Raw genomic sequence first — 22,697 nt, 5'->3', positions numbered from 1 at the left:
GCCGTCGATGCACTAGGCCGAGGGCTGTCAGAGGCCCAGGCCCTGCTGCCGCCCTGCGCGTTGTGCTGCGCTGAGCCCGCTGGCTGTGCTGGCAGCCGTGCCCAGCCCCTTCCTGGGTGGCTACGCATAGAGAATGTCCAGCTCGTGACCACGTTTCCACCTCAGCCCTTTCCCCACTCTTCTCTCTGCAGTACTATTCCGTGAAGCAATTCTGTTGCAAAACTGTGCCTTGCTTAGATGCTTAACCTCCATGGGGCAAGAAGATACAGGATGTGGCACTGAAGAGATCCGTTGGACCTGGAGAATGGTCCTGAATAGGCATCTGCCTGTAACAAATCAGAGTCGTGAGCCTGTTTGCCCTCGGTTACTTGGAAAATTAAAGGCAATGCACCATTCTCTGACAAGAAAATGTGACTTTCCCCTCCTCTCTTCTTCATAAAACTGCAAATGTTTATATGGTTATGTTTTAAGTGCTTATGTTTTTGACCTCTTGGGGTAAAAACGGTGAATAACACCTTCAGCCATAGTGGCATATCAGCTGAGGATGACTCATCCCTAGGCTCCCAGACTGTCAGAGATGTAGCTGTGGTACAAAGCAATTTCAAAATAGCTGTACGTACAGCTCCCAGCTGCAGTGGAGAGAAGTGTCTGCCTGTGTAGGGGAGTATAACTGATCTGCAAGGTAAATGATCTCACAAAAGCAGCTTCTTGCTATCACTAATGGCTTGCCGGCAGGACTTCACCCTGCAGCCCCAGTCATCACCTGTATCCAGGCTGCTCGCTTGTGTGGGGGCTGACCCGCGCAGTGAGGTGAGTGTTTTCGTGCAAGCAGTCATTACTGATAAACTGGGTGAGGACTTAAGGGAGTGGAGTTAGGTCCCAGTATGTGTGCGTAGGAGGGCAGAGAAGTGGAGAGCGAGCTTTGTTTCAAGATGGGGGTGGGAGTGAAGATACACAGGATTATGAGGGAGGAGGGGGTGGAAGCTGAGGCTTTCTGCGTGCACCCAAGACCTCGCTTGCACCCCATACCTGGCTAGTGCAGTGGTTACTAAAGCTATCAAACAAAACAAGTTTGAGAAGTGCAGGCAGACTCTATTGTTTATTGCATTTGTTACGTTCCTCATACAAGAAGTCTGTTGCACATCAAAAGCCCTAACAGTTAGGAAACAAAGTTGGCAGAGAAATACAGGCTAGAAATGGATTAATGTTATTATTTTCCTAACAGGATTTCCTCCTTTTTCCTCTTTACCTCTATACATAATGAAAGTTTCTATGTTTAATTATTGTGTCTTAAAAGGAACAGTTATTAGTAAAGGTCAAGTTGAGTTTAAGAATAGTCTGTACAGAGTACTGCACTGTGCTTCTGTTACCAAATAGAAAGAAAATCTCTTAATTATATTACCAGGTTTCATAGGAAATGGAATTTGGACCGTTCATGTAATAGGTTTAACTTCTAGTGTCTTATATATTGTTAGAAACAAATTTCCCCAAAGTAAACTGTTTCTGAAGTGTTACATGTGACATCTCAGCCCAGGAAGATGTTTCCTGAAAAGTGTACAAAACAGAGATGGAGTGTTGATCTGAAATTTTGAAAATGTCACCTGACCTCCACGGGTTTTGTAAGTGGTTTTTTTTTTTAATCTCCGCTCCGTGGAATACACTGTCCTAGAAACTCCAACCTGGGCACTACTTAATAGCTGCCAATCTGCATTTAAGTCTGTAAATGTTAGAATACAATTGAGTAAGCATTTATTAATCTGAAATTTTCAGTTTTGAACTTGTACAAATCACTTTTTTTTAAGGGAAGAAAGGACAGTAGGCAACAATCAGAATGTCTTTAATAGGGAAATGAGAAAATATGCCATAGTAGCTTTGGAAAAGAGTCAGTAGAGGCAGGGGTAGATTCAGCAAAAGTAGTAAAGCTGCATCTGGGGAGGGAGTTTCATACTTCAGGACAAATTTTGGATGGGTGATACAACCTATGAGATACGCAGAGACCCAGCTTCTTTTTCTTCAGGAATATTATCAGTGTACTTATGGAACTTATCCTCAAAACAGGCAATGTGACTAATTTAGGCTTTAAACACGTCCATCTTTCAGTTCTTGTTCTTTGTGGAATGTGTAAGCTTTTTTTTTTTTTGAGCTGTGTAGTTGGATAGGAGGCTATGTTATTGTATTGATAGAAGGCTAAAAGTGGAAGGTGCCCATTGCCTCTGGTCCGGCCACCAGGCACCACTGAAAAGAGCCTAGTTCCATTCTCTTTGCAACCCCCCCCCCCCTTCAGGTGGTTATACACACTGATGTGATCCTCCCCCCAGGCCTTCTCTTCTCCAGGCTGAGCAGTCCCAGCTCTCCCAGCCTGTCCTCACATGAGATGCTCCAGGCCCTTCATCATCTTGGTGGCCCTTTGTTGGACTCTCTCCAGCTTGTCCACATCTCTCTCGTACTCTCCTGTACAAAATAGATACTGAATGTGAAAAATGTGTACTTCAGAACTGTTAGGACTTTATTACTTCAATGAACAAGTCATGTTGATTAAAACAGTTTATTAGTTTTAAGAGTTTCGTTTTGACCTTGTTAAACCTTAAGGGGGCCTACAATGACAGTAATGATTATCACTGTTTCCTGGATCCTGCAGTAAATTGTTTATTGTAAAAGCTCTGTACTTAAGGAAACATAAATACTGTTCTAAATAGCATGTAAACAAAACAGTGACAAAATGACATTTAAAAGAAAGTATTGCTTCAGATTTGTTTTAGGAAAGAAAAAACTTAATTGCTGTTAGTCAGCAAGTTTACAACAGTGTGAACTTTGCTCCACCATGAAAGTGAGCCAAGACAAGAATCTTCTTGGTAGTAATAACAGTTGCAAAGCTCGGTTCTGCAGAAAGTTGACTTGAAGGATGAGGTCTGAATTCAGACAAGTCTGAACGTAATTGCACACAGGCAAGCAGTACAAGACTTAGCAATTTCAAACTCGTTTTTCATTCATTATTTAACCAATGGCCAGCAAATAAGAAAGCACTGTATTTAACCTTACACTTCTTCACTTGTATAAGCCTATTCAAATTTTTAAGGTTTATGATGGAACTTACATAATAGGTAGATTTCAGAACTACATTAATTTTATCTTAATACACATATATAAAAGCAGTACTGCAAATTGACATTATTCTACAACTTTGCACTATTTTAAGTAAATATGCTTACTGTCCTATTTTTGCTTGCTGTAACATTTAAAGAATTTAGAATAAAAGCTGTACATTTCTGTCAAAAAACTGAACAAAAAAATAAGATTTCAGTTTTTGTAGCTTAATTTTGCATCTTGAGCATTGGCTTTCAGACCTCTAACACAGATAATGTCAGTGGGAAATAAATAGATTTTTTCAAACTTAAATCTAATTAAGTTAAGGCACATCATTGACTCATGGACCGACCTGAAACCAGGCTGTGAATTTACTGGCTGTATTTGTTTTCCTCACTGTTTTCGAACTCTGTTTATAAACTAGTTTTAATTCCATGTTCTTGGTTATGTAAACTGCACAAAACTTCTGATCTCTGTATGGGTTTAGATAGCTACTTCAAGCAGGAAGTTGGCTTAAAGAAACCACTGGGACTGAATTTCTTAGAAAGAAACAGCAGGAGGTTGGCTTGGTTTTCTTCGTCTTTCCTTCTCCTTTTTTAGGCAACGCAGGCAGTGCCGGAGCCACCACTAACAGGAACACTGGACTACTTTTAATATTTCACAGCTGAATACAGATTTTCAGTTACAGTGTCGTCATCTTTGTCCAGTATGTATATACATGTGTATAGTCTTGCAAGTCTGGTCCTTGGGTATGGCCAAATACCATGCGGATGTATCTGAACCAGCTTTAGATATCATTACTGAAACACGGAGCTCAGGGTGAGGAACATCTCAAATGTCTCAAGCTTACTCCACAAAACTGGCTAAGCAATCATCTCTCAGTGGCAGCTCGCTACGCTCTTTTTTCTGCAAAACCACCAAGCTATACTGAAGAAGCTGTGTCGCTGCTGAAATGGAGCAAATGATAGAAAATACGGATGACGATACACGTTGTGCATTGAGCATCAATACAGATGGATACCGCAAGAAGAAATCCATGGCTATTATGAAGTCCTGTTTGGACAGGACACTTCCACTCTCATCTTGGCCACAGTTGTGTTTTTTGTACTATCAATAAGGTATGATTAAGTAGAAAACAGTTTTAGTATGCATTGCTTAGGAAAAAGATTATTCAAATATTTGTTCAGCCGTTAATCTGAAAGCTACTTTGTTTTTAAATTGGTTCTCGGTCTTCTGTGAATGATGTATCTTCATTGTTTTAAAACATCTTGGATGAATTTATATGAGAATATGTGCACAGAAAATCTAAACAGTAAAGGCCTGGATGTTATCTGAAAATTGTTTTGTTATACGACTAGAACAGGAAAGGCCAACTAATAGATACACAAGTAACTCCCTGCTCTTACAATGCCAGTATTGCTTTAAAATACTAACTGCAATGCATTGTCTCTGTCCTACAGGAACAGAGGAAAGCTGAGTATACACTGACAGTAAGTTACTGCTAGGCCAGTAAATCTAATGTATTGGCATTGCTCCTAACACTTTTAAACACCATGTACAAATCTATTTGAAAAAGTTATAAAGTGAAAATGTTCTTTTCAGTATCAAGATGATGCTGATCATTCAAATTAGATGTCCTGCACAGTACTGATCATGGTTTTGTTCTAAATAACTTTCAGTCTGTGTATGTTTCCCATATACACAGCTCTTCAGCGGGCTTTATGCCCAAACTGATTTTCTCCTGTATAAAATAAAGCTCTGCAGAAATTCCAAACCTCTTGGATTAGGAACCACCCTTTTATTCTGCCTCTGTAATACAACTGCATTAAAAACCACACAGTGCTGCGCTGTTACAGTGGCTCCGTGTAATGCTAGCTTAGTCTCCTCTGAATGTAAGTCAGAATGCAAAAAAAAATAGAGCATTACCATGCCATTAACCGCCATACCATCAACCAAACCTAGCCAGCTGCAACGCTAACTCAGCCTAAATTCTGCCTAAGGCCCCGTGCCTCGAGTTTCCTGTTAAGTAAGCATTCTGTATCTTGCAAAGCCCTTCAAATGACTTTTAGAGGATTTCTGACGTGCATAGTTTTTACCTATTAGCTAGACACATGAGCTTAGGTGGCAATTAAAACTTTCTGAATACAACTGCTTACCTCAACGAGTAACTTGTTAAACATGGAGAAAAATGTTCTTTTTCCCTGGCCTGGCATGTTAACAGACAAACAACATGTATCCCACTGTCAGAATAGACTGTACTATTTCAGCTAGAGGCAGTCACCTAAATTTGACACAGACACACCTCGGGAACTAGTAATACACAAACACATAGTCGCAACTGTAATTAAAATTGCTCAAGTCCTTTCCATACTCTTGTTTTCAAAAGCATATAGCTTTCTGGAAAAAATGCCTCATTTGCTGAATCTGAGTGGAAGTATCCGTCAACATCTGAGCTGCCTTAGGGCTGCAGTGGCAGCAAGTAAAAACGAATTTTGAGAAATAATCTTCAATGACAATCTCCACTGAAGCTGGCTTTTGTTCAGTTGCGCGGTGCACGTATATAGCTTCAGGCATGATGCTTCAGCATTCATAGCAGTTTTGAGGCAAAAAAGACAGTGCTGTGCTTGAGTGTCTTAAATGCTGCTGGGAATGAACAGGAGTGCTCTAAACTCAGCAGTTCAGTAAGGGTTTGATCCTGCAGATGGTTATGTGGGTTCAGCTAAATGAAAGGAGGAACACTTATCTTGAAATATTTGTCAGCTGCATTGCCCAGATTTATTCCACTACAGAGCAGTTAGCTTACCTCAACTCAGTTTATGTGTTTCCGTTACAGTGTCTGCATTGGATCTAGATACCTGGATATCTTTTATAGTGAGTGGAGAAAAACGGGCACTTTCATGATGCAGTTCATCTTGTTCTAAGATACATGCCTCCAGTCCTGTCACTGGGCACCACTGAAAAGTGTCTGGCTGCCTTTTCTTCACTCCCTCCCTTCAGGTATTTATACAGATGGATGGGATCCCCCTGAGCCTCCTCTTCTCCATGGTGAACAATCCCAGCCCTCTCAGTCTCGAGGAGCCAAGAAGGAAAGGTGCTCTCCTGGACTTGATACTTATAAACAAGGAAGAACTGGTCAGGTATATGAAAGTTGGAGGCAGCCTTGGCTGCAGTGGTCAGTGACCACTGGAGTAACAGGATCCAGGAGGATCCGGGAGAAAGAGGAACCTAAGAGGAGGAAGCAAGCCAAAAAGCGGGACGACAAGCCTGCATTTCAGGAGATTAGACCTCGACCGTTTCAGAGATCTTCTTGGAAGAATCCCATCGGATATGACCCTGGGAAGAAGAGGGGTCCAGGGAAGCTGGTTGATATTCAAAGATCACCTCCTCCAAGCTCAAGGAAGGTCCATCCCAACCAGTAAGAGATCAAACAAAGGCAGCAGGAGTCCTGCATGGATGCGCAAGGAGCTTCTAAATGAGTTCAGATTAAACAAGGAAATGCACAAGATGAGGAAGCTGGCAGGTGACCCATAGGGTGTGCAGAATGTATCTTTAATAAGGGTATGTTTCTCAGAAAAACAGCAGACGGTACTTCATCTCAGTGTTGGAGCTCTTTGGGGGTTTTTTTAGGGTATCTCATTTGATTAGCCTTTTCTGGCTGGAAAGTTGAGGAAGAGGCCACCTAAGGGCTAATTTTGCTCATCACAGAATAAGGGGGAAAAGGCAAAAGAGGGAAAGGATATTCAAGAGTTTAATTCTAGGCATAGGAGACCAGTCTCCTGTACTTCTGGAACTGTGTTCACCTGCCATCCATATTCTCTTGGAGGTGAAGACCTTGTGGGCATCAACCACCATGCTAGTTGTGCAATTATGGCCATAACAGGAAAAAAAACCCAAACCACAGGTGCCCATCTCAGAAAGGAGAATGAGTGACTGAGGATCAGGACCATGGCATGTTCCAGCCATAACTCTATGACTCAATAAGTACATTGAGTAAGAATTAAGTGAGCTTATTTCCTTGTCATTTAGAATGAGAAGTGCCGAATCGTGTGCTGACAGTGCTGCTATTAAGCTGTTCGCACTGACAAATATAATAAGAAGCAAGATGGTGGGAATTGAAAATGTGAGCCTCTGTAAAATCTGCAGGCAATGTTAAGACTCAGAAAGACGAGAAGGGACCAGACAGGAGGAGAAAGTGGTGAAAAATTATTTGCAAGAACCTTTGGAAACATAGAAACCAACAGATGTGAGAAACCATATTGCCTAAGATGCTGGCTGATACTTTTGAGAGAGTTTGACTGGAAATAAGAAATAGTCCTTTGCTCCCTGTACTTACAGATCTAAAATTTCTTTCCTAGGTCCTGTTTCCATTGACTGTATCCCAACTCCATTTGAAGGACAGACTTAGGCGTGCACCGTATCAAAGTTCCTAGCCTTTGATACATACCCTACCAAGTTTCAACAGAAATGAAGCCCAGAATTGCGGGCTGAATGGGACCCACAGTGTTTTCCAGCATTTTTTTCTGATCTCTACAACTGGAGATGAAGATCTGGGTCTCCAGCAAAAGTGAATCTACAGTAGCAGGTATAGTGACAAATCAGCAAGTACTACAGGAATGTGACTGCAACTCAGGTGTCAACAAGCAACACAGAATGTTGTTCAACTCAGTACACAAATGTCCACTTGGAAGGTCATGCGGGTCTCAAATATTTCTACTCTGAGGCAAATGTCCCAGTCATGAAGGAAGCGTGGTATTTGTTGGGCTCATTTAGATAACGTCAGAGTAATGAGTGATAGAAAAGCTGGTTCCAAATGTGTAATGTACCAGTTGTTCTGACACGAGCTCTTGCAGAGGTAAAGCATGTGTAGGTAAGACCATGGTATTTGTATTTCAAAACAGTTTTGCCGAGCATGTGCTTTTCAGGATGACTTTTAGAAACATTATTTGATCTTAACACTATCGGAACTAGGTAAAGAAAATGTTAATAATGCACTCTCCTTGAAGATCAGGGGATACATTGCCAGGATTCAAGACACATTCGGGACACTATAGGTGGGACTGGGCTCTTCAAATGGTGGCATCTGTTACAGGGGGAGCTAAATGGCCCTCCGGACTCTTCAGCCTTACAGCCCAGCACATACAGAGCTACCATTGCAAGTAGCAGGCTGCAGGCTCTGTGTTAAGCTGACAACACAGGCATTAGGACATGTCAGGATTCACCTGGACTTGTCCTGACCTGTCTGGAGGTTGGGTTTAGTTTTTTCAGCTGTAACAGCAGTTGTCTGATAAACCAGGTGACTGTTACCTGGTTTGTTTCGGCCTTTCCTTAGTTGTGTACAGTTGAATGGTGTAAGGCTTACTGTAATATAGATTTTTGTAAGTAGCAGATACAACACATAGTTTTTCTTTCTGTAGTGACCTATCTATGACACTAGAATAAAAATGCAGTACAGAGAAGTACAGGCATGGGATGATAACTGGAGCCTTGAAAGTGCAGACACGGGATGATAACAGAGGCCCCTAGGTCATAAACAACTCAGCAGTAGTCAGTTACTGTCTGCCAGAGGAATGCAGCCTTGGGAGCTGGGTAAAACAATTTAGGAAAAACAAAAAGAGCAAAGAACAGGCATCTGATATGTGAAACATACAGTACGTAGTAGATTTGGATGTAATACGGAATTGTGAACCAATGGGCATCTAGCTCATAGGTAGGCACCTAGCTTATCCTGCATGCCTTCAAAAAGCTACAAAATGTCTGTTTTGACATTCTTACTGCGTAACTGAAAAGATCCCAGATGAGTGCGAGAAGGATTTGTTTTTCTGCTACCAAGGGATTAGCAATAGATGGATGTGTGCTAAATAGAAAGGGTAGAGTCTCAGAATCAGGTAGGTTGGAAGGGAGATGCTGAGGTTGGCTAGTCCAACTCTCTGCTCAGAGCAGGCCTAGTTAGGTCAGGTTACTCAGGCCTTGCCCAAATAAATTTTGCATATCTCCAAGGATGGAGAATCTGTTTCAACTGGAGTCCACATTTATACTCCATTCTCTCTGTTGGCTGTAAGAAGAGCTTCTCTGCTAACTTTGGACAAGGCTTAATGAAGCATTGAGGAAATCAATGTATAATCATGCTAGTACTGTCACATATGTCATGTGTTGTTGATTTGTGTCAGAGAGAGGATGCTGGTCTAAGTGTTTGTGGGTTTTTTTGCCTGACTCAATATAGCTATTCTACTGCTTCTGTATAACCTCAATTTTCTTCCTCCTTCAGCAGTTTTTGAAGATACAGTCATAGCTGAGCAAACACACAGACGGAGGAAAGCTCCCCGCATATAAACTCATCTATTTTTTTAGAAAAAGAAGCCAATGGACACACAAAAAATGGAATCCAACCAAGGCATGAATATTTATAGCACCAGATGTTTGAATGAACTAGAAGACCCTTAACTCCATCTGAACCAGATGCCCATAAGAACAGAGCTAAGAGAGGAAAAAAGATAGCTTTTCAGGCTTCTTTTTTCTGAATCAGAGAAACAAGAGTACTGTTTAAGTAGAAGAGAGAGATTTTTGTAATGTGAGCCTAGAGATATGTGGCAGAGTTAGCCTCTACTAATTCTGAAAAGGCTACTTATCACCACGGTAGAGATAACTGATACAAAGTTCAGATTTAGCGAAGGGAAAAACAGTATGGATCTTTGCTGTAACTTGTTACTCTGCTGTTTTTAAACATTATGCCTGACATTTATTACTGAAAAATGTAGTGACTCATATGTCAGAGAGAGTAATAGTGAGTCAGTAAGGAAACCAGCGCTGGTATCCTCTATCTTTTGGGATAAAGAGGCTGATACCACACTCTCTTATACTACTTCTGTCCAAATCTAGCTCGCAAATTAATATATCTGATAGATCAAGTTGCTAATTTATTTCACTACTAGTACTATTGCCACTAAAGGAGAGTAATTATATTTACTGCCTGCGTTTGTAAACCCCATTAGAATTGGTTTATGTGATCATCATCTCACGGCCATGTTATAAGAGCTCTTAAATCTGAAGGCTTAGATTAAATACCTATACCAGAAAAAAAAAAAAAGACTCTATGAAAACCAAATGACTAGGGCAAAAATGTCAGTGAGTCAGAGTCTGTCGATGGCCCCAATACTAAGTGACTGGCTTACTTCCCAAAAGCATGAATAGGAAAAAAACCCACTAAGCGGTGACTAGGCTTCTTTCAATCTTGTATCTTCAGAACAGAAGTCTGGCAACATTCAGGACACAAGCACAATCCCAACAATATGTCTTAAATATGTGCACTATGTACACCACAGCTGGAATATTAATAAACAAGTGCTCAAACTTGGTTCTTCAGAAAAATAAACCACTATATGTTGATTTTGTATTGAACGTCATGCAGAGTTCAAGATTAGGAATACCTGCCTCCAAATCTGTGATTGATTTATGTCCACAACAACCAAGAAAAGATGCAGAACCACAACTGCTCTCTTCTGTTTTCACAAAACAAAGCCATCAAAAGTGGGTGTAACGATTGCTTGTGACTTGCTAATAATCCCTTTGTGACTCAGTATCTCTGGTAGAATGTAAAATCTGCCCCAAATTTATCTTCTTTTTGCTTCAAAGTTGCAGGTGCTATCTAATTTTCTTTCATAGTAACATACAGACAATGGTACAAGCTGTCCAGTTTCCCTTTATGAGAGCAAAACAGAAGAGGCATCTTGTGTTCAGCACCTCAGCACCAGGTATTTCGCCAAGATGGTGGTGATGGATACAAAAAGACATAAGTAAAAAGTTTGGGGGGTTTTATGAAAGCACATGAAGTTATTTTTCTAAGACCATAGAAGGGAGGATCTTAAATGTCTGTCTTGATTTTTAGACAGCTAAACATACATATACCTAGTTGACAGCAATGAGAGTTTAAGGTTATTTCTGAATTGCAGGTAAATGTAGTGGAAATTCTGTTGCTGTGAACCTTGCTACAGAAAATTCATAAAGGCACAGGAATGAATTCTTCCTGAAGGACCATTTCCTTCCTGTAAATTTCTATGGAACAAAAGCAAATTTCCTGCAAAAGCTCTCATTCACCTCAACAGAGAGCAGAACTGGGTACTTAAAAAGGAAAGAGGGTAAAAACAAGGTTACTTAGCAGCTAACTGTAAAGGCAAGTATGTTTTCCCTGGCTGCTGCAGAAGAACTACTACATTGTCTGGCATTCCACTGAAGCAGTGTCCTTGTCTGCACAGAGGCTGGATGAAAGCTCTTGCATCACCTTATATCAGAGGGAGGCACAAATGCTAAAGAAGTTGTGCCAAAATACACATTAGTATTTGATTTTTTTAAAAATACCATTGTGTCCAAAGCTAAAGAACAAATACAATTTTATATTTTCCTGTATCTTGGTACAATAACATGTTGTCGCTTCAGCCAAGTATGAATAATTCATTCAGTGAATCACTATCATTTCTTTTTAAACTAGCCTAGAATATGATAATAGTGCCTTTTGCAACAACAGTTAGTGCCACAATAGTAGAACTTCCTAAGGTTAAAATAAGAAAGGCTAAAATAAACATCTTTGAACTGTAAGGTCCAGATACTTTGCATGTCCCTAACTGTTTTGATATACCCAAAGACATGAAGCAGCTATAAAAACAGGATTCGTAAATCCCTCTGAAATAAATTGGACTTGTGCAAAGCATTTGATGCTGTCTTGCATGAGATCCTTGTCTCTAAATTGGAGAGATACAGATTTGATGGATGGACCACTTGATGGATAAGGAATTGGCTGGATGGTCACACTCAAAGTGTTGCCATCAACAGCTTGATGTCCAAGTGGAGACCGGTGACGAGTTGCGTTCTTCAGGAGTCGGTATTGGGACTGGCACTATTTAACATAATGTCAGTGACATGGACAGTGGGACTGAGTGTACCCTCAGCAGGTTTGCAGATGACAGCAGCTGAGTGGTGTAGTTGACATGCTGGAGGGAAGAGATGCCATCCAGAGGGACCTTGACAGGCTTGAGAGGTGGACCCGTGGGAACCTCATGAAGTTCAACAAGGCCAAATGCAAGGTCCTGCACATGGGTTGGGGCAATCCGACCTGAAATTATCTTTCTGAGACACCTTTTTTTGGTTTTTAAAGGTCTCAAAGTTTAAAAATGGACAGACTGGCTTAAATTGTCACAGTTTCAAATGATTAGTAAATGAAACAGCAACAGGCTAACAACAAAGGCCCAGCCAATGAGTAAAATACTGTATAGATCCATAACTATTTCCATTAAGAAACTGATATTACACAATGTGCCCAGGCAAATAGTGATTAATTTTAAATTATGCAGATGCTACATAAATGAGGAAAGGTATGTAGGGAGAGATAATACCCTGAAAAAAGACTTTTATGCCTCAGAGCTTGCCTTTTCCCCAGTTCTAGCAGTTATCTAGTAAATTAAAATCTCTCTCCCACAGGTCTTGCCTAATTTTTGTACTTAGACTATCATGAAAATCACAACATTACTTCCACACATATTTTACAAATCAAATAAATGGTAAACTTTAGAGGAGATATAGCAAGAGATCACGACTACTGAGAATGTCCATGACTTGAGCTGTCTGATTCTCTTGCCTAGCCATTATCTTGCTCCATTGCAGAATATCTTTTTTCCTGGGATTTGTTGGATAATAAAATTTGGTCCTACAATATTCCTTCCTGGAATATGACTGGGTTCCAGTCAAGTATTATTGAAACGTAAAAGCTATGGAGAGTAATTCCACTAGTCTAATAGCCTCTACCTCTCAACCATTTCATATTTAAGGAACATCTTTAGCTTGCATTACTCATATTGACTGCTTTTCAGTATTGGATATGTAGAATTTGTAGATATGCTTTACATAAATGGTAAGTTCAGAAGATGTTTTGAAAAATCATGATGCCAGCTGGTGGTCACTTAACTTTTGTCTGTCAGAACACTAATAAGGGAAGCTGACTGTGAAGCTGTAAAGCACTGAAAAGCAGTGGAAAAAAACCCCACCTTGGCACAATAAAGAATGGAAAAAAATAGCTGAGTTGCTCATAAAATATAGTGCTTTGGAGGAATCCAAATAAAGATAGGAATATCAGATAATATTAATAAAACAGGCTTGTAGATTTTAAAACCGTGTGAATGTTATGGCTGATCTTGATGTAAATGAGGCCGTCAGTATGGCAATAGGAACGATATGAACAGGGTTTTCATAAAGTCTGGAAAAGAACAACTGAGAATTGATATGCCTCAAAGATCGTATGTCTTCGGAAACAAAATCTCTGGAAAATGTGATAAGGCAGAAGAGAGGCCAAGGACAGCCTTGGCCTCTAGGTCATACAAAATGTCCCACTCCCTCAAGACCTTGCTCTCCAAAGCTGCCAACAGTAGATGTGCAGAGAAGAGGGTAGGAACAAGACAAGCATATATGACACCAGCCCCCGAATAGTTGCACAGCTCTCAGCAACCTGTGGCTTACAAACTGTATACACTATCTTTGTATCTAAACAGTCCCCGGTAGGCTTTTCTTCAACAATTTTTTTTCATTGCTTTTTAAACTCTTGTGACATTTTAATATTCTGATCCCACATGGCCAAGACTTCTACACTGTGTGAAGAAGTGTTTCCTTTTCTGTTTTTTTTTTTTTTAATCTGTCACCTACCACCTTTATTTGATACCCCTTATTTTTCTCAAAAAGGTAATGAGCAATTGATCTCTATTCACACTGTCCACCCTACTTGTATAGACCACTGTCATCTTTCTCTTGGGTCTTTTCTTTTTCAGACCTCCTAGGTCTGCTATTGAAAGAGCCAGTGGAGAGCTGGTGGTAAAAGCACTGCGTATGTAGCTCTCTGAAGGAGATGGAGTAGGGCAAAAGGAGTATGGGAAGATACTATCACTGGACCAGAGAAGTTCTGATGAAGAACAAAAATGGGCATCTTTTCATTTCAAAGAATACAGTTATGGAACAATTGAGGGAAGATTTGAGTACACTTCTTAATTATCTTAAAAGCAAACAACTTCTTCTGGAAGCAAATATGGGAGAAATAGTTTTTAAAAGAAACTGAAGAGGAAATTAGATTGCTTGTGATCAAAAAGATAACAGATACTGGTAAACCTCTTGATTAATTATTAAACGCATAAGGTAACAAAAAGACTATAAGCTAGGCTTCGTACTCTGGAAGTATCTCAGTGGAACAGATGAGCATTAACACATACCAAATTATGAGAAAGCATGACGAGATTAAATCGAAAGATTATCATGGCATCTCTACTATTAATGCCATCTTTTTTACATTATCCCCAAATCAATGGAAATGAGAAGGGAACATCAATATGGGATTTAGAATAAAGGTACCCTTGGGGATCAAGTATTTTGTCAGCTACTCAAGAAAAACATGGAAAATACTATTAAATATATAGATTTTATCAAATCTGAAATCAAAAAAGCATCATAACATTCTGTAAATTAGTCTTGGGTTTTGATGAAAAATTTGGAATCTGAAATAAAACATTTGAATGATAAAATTAGGTGCTTGGAACTGAAAAATGTAGGTAAGGAGGGAAATCTCTTCAGTTTTGTAACAGTTCATGAGTACTCTGGGATATAATTTATCCTCTTTAAAATGACTACTGAAAAATGGTTTGATAGAAGGTAAAATTTTCAGAATATCACAACTATAGAAGAGTTCTACCATCTTTTCAGATATGCTAATAATTTGGTTATGATAGGAGATATGTAAGGTGTGGAGTTGGATTAAGAAAAGGCAATTTAAGATCAATAAAAAGAAAAACAACTTATTGTTATAAGCTGACAAATTATATTAGCCATCAGCCTGTAAACATAAATATCAGTAGGTTTAAGCAATTTAAATAGCTACAAGTGTTAATTGAGAATTTTTTGGAGACAGAGTAAATTAAAGCCTGGATGCACAGATGGAATGCTTATAATTATTCTTCAGATAATCGTAGCTCCAAAAATTAATTGCTAAACCTTGTCTCATATAAAAGATTCTTAAAGGTTTTGTTTACTATGGATGGAACATTTGAGTAAGAAAGACAATTCGATATATTATCAATAAAGTACCAATTTATGTTTGGGTTAGTGAATATTTTTTTTTCATTACATTTATAGGAACGTAATTGTCACTTGATTTTTCCATCCCTTCTTCCAGAATAACTTGAAATAGTATTCAAAAGGAAGGACAGACTTAAGTGTGAAAACAGACTGATTACTGTGAAAACAGTAGGAAACAGGCTGGTTATTTCACTTTCCCTGCTCATTTTTCCACTGTGGGTTTTTAAAGGTTCATCGCTCCACAGCGACTGCTGAAGAATGCGTGTTCTTTAACAAAACTAAACACTTGAGACAGTTATGCCAACCAAAAAAATAAAGTAGAAGTGTGTGATGCAATGCTGTACAATACTGATGCAACTGTTTTTCTTATTAAAGCAATCTGAGTATTTATGGACATCAAAGTACTTAGGTGCAAGTTCTCCTCATGGTATTTTCATGGTTCATTAAAGCCAAAAGAAGCTGTGCACTTCAAGGAGTGAAATCTGGGCAGTGGATGTTTTTCCATCTTTGAGCATCTAACACCAGGATTTATTTTACATATTTGAAGCCTGAAAGTTGTTAGTTCATCAACTAGCTTTTAGGCATAATCTGCTTGAAAATGCAGTGCTGTAACGAAGAGGGTAAAGGAATATCAGAAAACCAAGTCAAGTCATTCACATTGCTATTTTTGTCACAGCTGTTTGCTGGTGATAACCCAAGTCTTTCCGTGTGCATAAATTATGTACAAATGGGCAATGGAAAGAGCATTTCTGGGCACTTACTGAGCAGCCAGAGGAGGGGAAAACCAATACAGTGCTTGGAGAGAGTGATCCAGCTGGCAGCTGGCATGTCTCCTAGCCATCAAGTTTCCGCTGGCATTAAGGAAGAACTCTTTGCCCTGTATTTGTTCAGTTATTCAGGCCAACATCTTTTTAAAAACAGGTCTATAATTAGGCCCTAAATCCATACATTCAACTTAAGCAATTGGACTTTCTGAATTGTCAGGTATCTGGAAATTTCCGTATCAGCTGCTGGTCTATATTAAGAAATCAAATGTACCAAGGACTGTTCTCTGGCACTAAAGGCAGTTGGCATGGAGCAGCCCCTACCTCCGTACCTATGTGACTAGGCTCTCCAGGCCAGGGTAGCCTGGCCTCAAGCGCCTATTGGGAATGGTCTCTTATCCATGCTATTACCCAAACCATGCCTGGGAACTGTTAGAAAGCTGGACAAAGCCCAGACTTCTCCAAGGGATTGTACTTGCAGTTTAGGGACACAAAGCACTAAATTACAGTGCCTGAGCAGTCTTTTTAAATTGCTAGCACAGACATGGCTAGTACACACTCCTAGGTGCTCAGGATTTCTAAAAACAAGGCCTCTCGTTTTGTTTTTTTTCTTTTTCTGTTCCCATTTGGAAAAGATTATCCTAAGACACTTTATTTCATTACTACTACCAGTGAGGAAAGACCTTCCATTATGTCTTTCCCACTAGACTAGGATGTTCTTTCCAGCTTTTCACCACCTCACTTTCTTAGATATGGGGTTACACATTAACCTGTGAAAGTTAGAGATGGGCTGGTGCTGTACTTTGGAGATTCAGTCCTGTTCCTTGTACTGTACTTTTTAGGCAGCCAGACTGTGACCCTCTTGCTTGTATTAGACAATATCTCTGAGTAGTCCACTGATGTCAGTGTGATTGCTTCTGGTGGAAATAAATAACATTGGTGAAAAGCACTGGTATACATAATTCTTGGGCTTATTTTCCATGGGCTTATGATTTTCTCTGGTCTCTGTCACACAGCAGTTGAAACTTGGAGATTTTCACAGTGTAGTAAATCAATAAAGGAAAGGAAAAAGAGATCCCAATGCTGGTTTAAAAGTAAAAATCAAAGATGTCCACGGTAAGACCAAAGCTATAGAAAAAGGGAGATCAGTCAGCCAAATATTTGCATCTCTTCATGCCTGTTTAAGCTTTCTGGCAAAAATAAACATACAGTTATTTGGTTTGAAAGACAAAACATCATGAACTTTCCAAAGACAACTTCTACAAAGTTACCTTTGTGAATTGCTCAGTCTCAGTGGTAAGCAGAAATGTAGCCTTAGTTCCTCAGTTATCTTCAGTCAATGCCCAGCACAAGTGGCTGGCGTGAGTTGTACTGATGGGGGCTGGGTGATGTGAGGACAGACTGCCAACAGGATTATATGAAGGGAAACCTAGGGACAGGAAAATGCCTAGATTTATTTGGCATTAAAAAGTTGAGTCAGAGTCTAATCACATGTTTTAAGAAAACAATACTCTTTCAGACGTCAAATTGTTTTGAGATTGCTTCTTTTTAGTATTTAGAAAGTCTGAGAAAGAAAACAGCGATCTACCTATATGTAAGTGTACCATAGTACAGTATGCCACAGAAAGTGGCAATGAGGACATGTCTAATTCTCCCATAACTGGCAATTATAATCTGAAAGTTGACTCAAACTGAGTTAAATAATTTTAATTTACAATTGAATTAAGTTTTCTTATCTTCCATTTTGCTGAAATCCACAGAAATTCATAAAAGGAGCTCCTATTCCTCCTGATTTGCTATTAATAAAGAAAATTATATTTTGTCAGAGCTGTCTGCTTCTTCTGGTATCAATTTAAGGCAAGAATTGTCTACACATGAGATCCTGAAACTATATGTTTCAGTTCTAAAATACTGTAAAAGAGAGCAGCCAAATGGCAACAAAAGCTAAGATTAAGGCGTCAGTTTCCTCCATAAGTAAAAAGACACTGCTCCCTATTGAGAGTGTGGCAAGCCTTAGGATCCCTCAGACAAAGGATAAAAAATCTAAGCAGAACTTTAAGGAGAAGCTTTTAAGCATCTGGTACAATTATTAGCATGGCTGCCTATTGTGCTTACATCTCCAGTTGAGTTGCCTCAATACATCAGCTGTACAAATACAGATAGAAAAAGGAGCTGGAAAATATTTAGTGTATTTTTCTCTGTTCTTCAGAGAGGCTTTTCGTCTTTTCTTTTTTTTTTTCTCCCCTAAAATGACATGCAGGGTAAAATTTAACCTTTTATTATGCCAGTGAAGAAAGCAGAATCGAACCAGAGATTGTTTTTCTCAAAGCATACAAATGTCTAATCTTTATACCATAAACTTCCTTATGGACTATACCATGGTCAGTCAGACTAATGAGAATATTTAATGTATATAAGAACTACTGAAATCTTGATTCTCATTTTTTCATCTAGAAGTGTTCACGCTCAGGCTGTGCAAAGGGCTGCACATTGATTTTGAGACTCCAAACTCCTTTTGAAGCCCTGTAGTATGCAAAATGCTTGTGTGACATCAGTAACATAATTGCCAAAGGAGCGACACCTGGCAAAGTAGAGAGGCATTGCAAATAGGTGCGGAGAATGGTTACACATTCTCATATATCCACAATACTCATTTTCTTTATTTTTTTAATTTGGGCAACATGAGAAAAAAAAATTGAGTATGTTACTAGAATATTGTAATGGAAATTACAAGTAACAATCACAGTCATTATCAAAATACTTTTTTTTCTAAAAAATGAAACAAGCAAGAATCTAGGCTGGGTTTTCTATTATTCATAGCCATAAAAAAAAAATCTGGCTAGGTGCTCCACCTTACTATCTGGTGAGCTTTTCCATATAAATCAGGACTGAAATCCATGTTTCTAAACATCCCTCATCTCCCAAATAGTCATAGGACTTGAAGTGATAGTGTCCTGATCAACCGTCACTTTCTATTTTATCATAGCATATATTTTGCTGGGGGTGGGGGGTGGGGATAAGCAACTGAATGAGAGTAATTGCTTATATATGTGTGTGTGTGTATATATATATATCAATGTCTGCTTTAATAACTAAGGACATGAATATCAGTTTTACCAATCAGGCTTGTAATGAAAAATATCGAAGGTTTGTATGAGATCACATTTTAATACTATTTGTTTTCATTTTTGCCATTCAAGGAGGTGATTGTTCTGCATATATCCACAAAAGTACTGACTGGTTCAATTTAGTGGCAAGAGAAGCTGAAAAGGTCCATATCTAGAGACAGCACAAATTAATGACTGGACTGAGTTCAGTACAAATCATTAATAAAGGCAACAGAACACTGAGCATATAGTATTTGCTATAAATCCTGACAGTTTTTTGTGTGAATGTCTGCTGGAAATACAGTTATTAATCTACTACAGTTGTAAGACAAATGTAAAGGAGGAAGGGAAGTATTTGAATCCTAAATGGGTAATCATAACAATGTCAGCATGAAAAAAAGGTAAACCTAGGCTAGCAAGATCTGTCCTAGGCCATGCATGGTCAAGAGTCAATATCTGAGAGAAAAATTCTGGAGACATAATGGCAGTTAATTTTGTTGAGTGATAACTATGGTTCCTGCAAAGAAAATGCGACTCCTCTGCAGCAGTCTTCAGGCGAGTAACTAAAGCATGTTAGTAGAGAAAGACTCCTGTGTACAGCAGATGTTCCAATGAAGACCCTGCAGCAGTGACAGCATTAACGTTGTCAAGTAACAATAATAAAAAAGATCATTTTGAACAGTGTTTGTTTTCTACAACAGATCTATGACATAATATAGAAGAAGATCTTCTGACATATAATAAAGTGTAGGTATTCAGTGAAGCAGGTAGGAGGGAAATTTGTAAAATGTTCTTTCAGGTAATTCTTCATCAGGGCTTATCCTGCATATGTTTTCCCAAGTGTAAAATTTACATGGGAACAAGTACATTTGATGTCATTTCTATTGAGATATCTGAATTATAAGAACATACATAAGTTCTTTGAAGACTGAAGACTAAGAAATAAGACAATTCAACTTCTGAAGTAGAGCATTTACACAAAGTGAAAAAGGAAAGCAATGTTATCTGGATGGGTATCTGAGATGTGATTTTATCTACTCAGTTATTTACACTCGTGGTTTACAACAATTCTTTCCTAGCTCATTTTCTTCATCACAAAAAGAATGGGTCCAAGCAAACAACTCCTGTCCCTTGAATCCTAATCCAGCATAAAATACACTCTCATTCTAGAGACATACACATGAGCCCAAGTAGCATCCTAGCCCTAAGGAGAGCTGAACGTATCTTGAAAGGTGCTGAGAGTTCTCAGTTCCCATTGGCAGTAGGACTGTGTATGTAACTAGCATTTAAAGCAATGCATATACTCAAACTAGCAGCTAAGTCTGAGATACGTAGTAGGACTACTTGTATTCTTGAAGTTAAGCACCCACATAATTTCTACGAAGTCACAGGAGTCTCATCTTTTCATCCAATATTTTTAATCTATATTGTATGTACCAGCAAACGTTATTTCAGTAGATGATTTTTTACCAATTTTGCTATTTAGGAGGTATTTTCCTTATAATAGGTTAGCAAAATAGATGCAAATCAGACTCTTAAGTGTTTTCTGTAATAGTCTAGTACAAAATTAATCTGTCAGTATGTACAAAGTCTACAGTTTGCAATAATTATGGAAACAAAGTGTTCATGTCTATGGATAAGATGCCGAAAAAAACCGAATGGTAATCAGTCCTTATTTCTGTGCTCAGAAATCTTTACTTTGCACCCTGTTGTGAATTAGCAATGCAAACAAACTTCAAAAGGAAATACACATTCCCAAGGCTCAATCACACATGTGCCTCAGGGTGCTGATGTTTGAAGACAAAATACACCGTGTAGAAGCAAGATTTGTGTCAGGAACACCTACGCTTTCAAATGCAGAATCACATTCTTGCTTTGAATTAGTATAAGCGAAGATGATGTTGCTTGAATCACAAAGGAAAAGGGCACTAACATGCAAAGTGATAGAAGAAAAGCCAGGTAAAGTATCTTGGTGCAATGAATATACATGAAAAACAAGCCAGAGGTCATAAAGCAGAGAACACTGACAAGGCATGAAAAAACATGGTTATAATTAAGCTAGAGATACAGTTTTGAAAAGGCTAGAAATCAGAGTGGTATTGACATACCATGGGATTTGTGGACTATTTGCAATAAAAATAGCCCAGAAGAGCAAGGATGCTTCTAGCAAGGTTAACTTTGGATATTTTTCTCCTGTATAGGAGATCCACAAGTGGAAATGGATTGAAAACTACTGAACTTTTTCACACATATAACCTGAATACTATTCAAGGGAAAAATCTTAACAGTATTATCCCTATGATAATTTATTGATGTACTTAATTGTATTGTTTGCTGCCAACACAGTAATATAAATAAGAATGGCAATGTTTTTTTGTCTATATATACAGCTACAAAGTGTATGTATAGACAGATTATATCAGAATTACTGTTACACTGGTAAAAGGGGCAAACATATGAATGTTATTTCTGTAGCCTATATGCAAATTACATGAAGAAAGGTGTCTTTAAACAACTCAATTTAGAAATCAGAATGTGTCCCTTTGCCACAAATCAAAGTCCCAGCAGAAGCACCTAAATGAGCTATTTATAATTTTGCCAGCATCAAGACAAGCTTAGTAGCAGCTGGAGCATTTCCTGAGGAACAGGGAGAGCTGGCCCTGTAGTTTGTTCGGGAAGAAGCCATGGCTCTGCCATGGAAGAGAGCAAGGCCTAAGAGGCCAGAGAGAGGCAAGAAAAGAGAGGGAATGAACAGAGATGGAAAAATCCACACTCTACACATTTATTTGTTTGGTATCAATGAGGCTTTGGATAAAAAAAATAAGAATTTGGGGAATTTGGTCCAGATTTCAGATATCTTTCTTTGGGGGCAAGTATTCTAACTACTATGACACTGTACAGAAATAACTTCTTCCTTTCTCCCCCTGGTATCCAGCTGGGCCCTTCAGGGAGCAGACACCCAGGATGGGGTCCACCTTACCTAATTTTGGGCACTCAACATGTTGATTATTACATATGAGTTAGCTGCCCCCTCCTTTTTTTCCTGAGTCTCAGTAAAAGACCTCTGTTCAGCCAGGCCAGTCGTCTTCCCCGCCAGTTCGTGCTACGGCACATGGGGACAGCCTGCTCCTGTGCCTTTAAGACTTCTTCCTTGAAGAATGCCCAGCCTTCCTGAATCCCTTTGCCCTTCAGGACTGTCTCCCAAGGGACACTCCCAACCAGTGTTTCGAACAGGCCAAAGTCTGCCCTCCGGAAGTCCATGGTGGTGGTTTTGCTGATCCCCTTCCTTACCTCACCAAAAATCAAAAACTCTACCATTTCATGGTAGCTAAGGCCAAGATGACCTCTGACCACCACCTCTCCCACCAGTTCTTCTCTGTTAGTGAACAGGAGGTCAAGCAGGGCACCTCCCCAGTAGGCCCACTTACCAGCTGTGTCAGGAAGTTATCTTCCACACACTGCAGGAACCTTCTGGACTGTTTCCTTTCTGCTGTGTTGCATTTCCAGCAGATGTCTGGGAAGTTGAAGTCCCCTACAAGAACAAGAGCTCGCGACTGAGAGACTTCTGCCAGCCGCTTGTAGAATACTTTGTCAACATCCTCATCCTGGTCAGGTGGTCTATAACAGACTCCCAACAGGCTAT

The 22,697-nt window shown here is 39.3% G+C and overlaps 1 long non-coding RNA gene across 1 annotated transcript; it reads left to right on the top strand.

Moving 5' to 3' along the window:
- Positions 1 to 24: 24 nt before the first annotated feature.
- On the top strand, positions 25 to 12,043 carry LOC118452822. Its single transcript, XR_004842678.1, has 5 exons — positions 25 to 810; positions 3,685 to 4,202; positions 5,918 to 6,642; positions 7,440 to 7,666; positions 9,350 to 12,043. It is a non-coding gene; the product is annotated as an uncharacterized LOC118452822 (long non-coding RNA).
- Positions 12,044 to 22,697: the final 10,654 nt, after the last annotated feature.

The sequence above is a fragment of the Egretta garzetta genome, unplaced genomic scaffold (assembly GCF_000687185.1).
Source record: "Egretta garzetta isolate BGI_Z169 unplaced genomic scaffold, ASM68718v1 scaffold808, whole genome shotgun sequence".
Taxonomy (NCBI): Eukaryota; Metazoa; Chordata; class Aves; order Pelecaniformes; family Ardeidae; genus Egretta; species Egretta garzetta.
The sequence above is the reverse complement of the archived record's forward strand: the minus strand, read 5'-3'. Positions and strand labels throughout refer to the sequence as shown.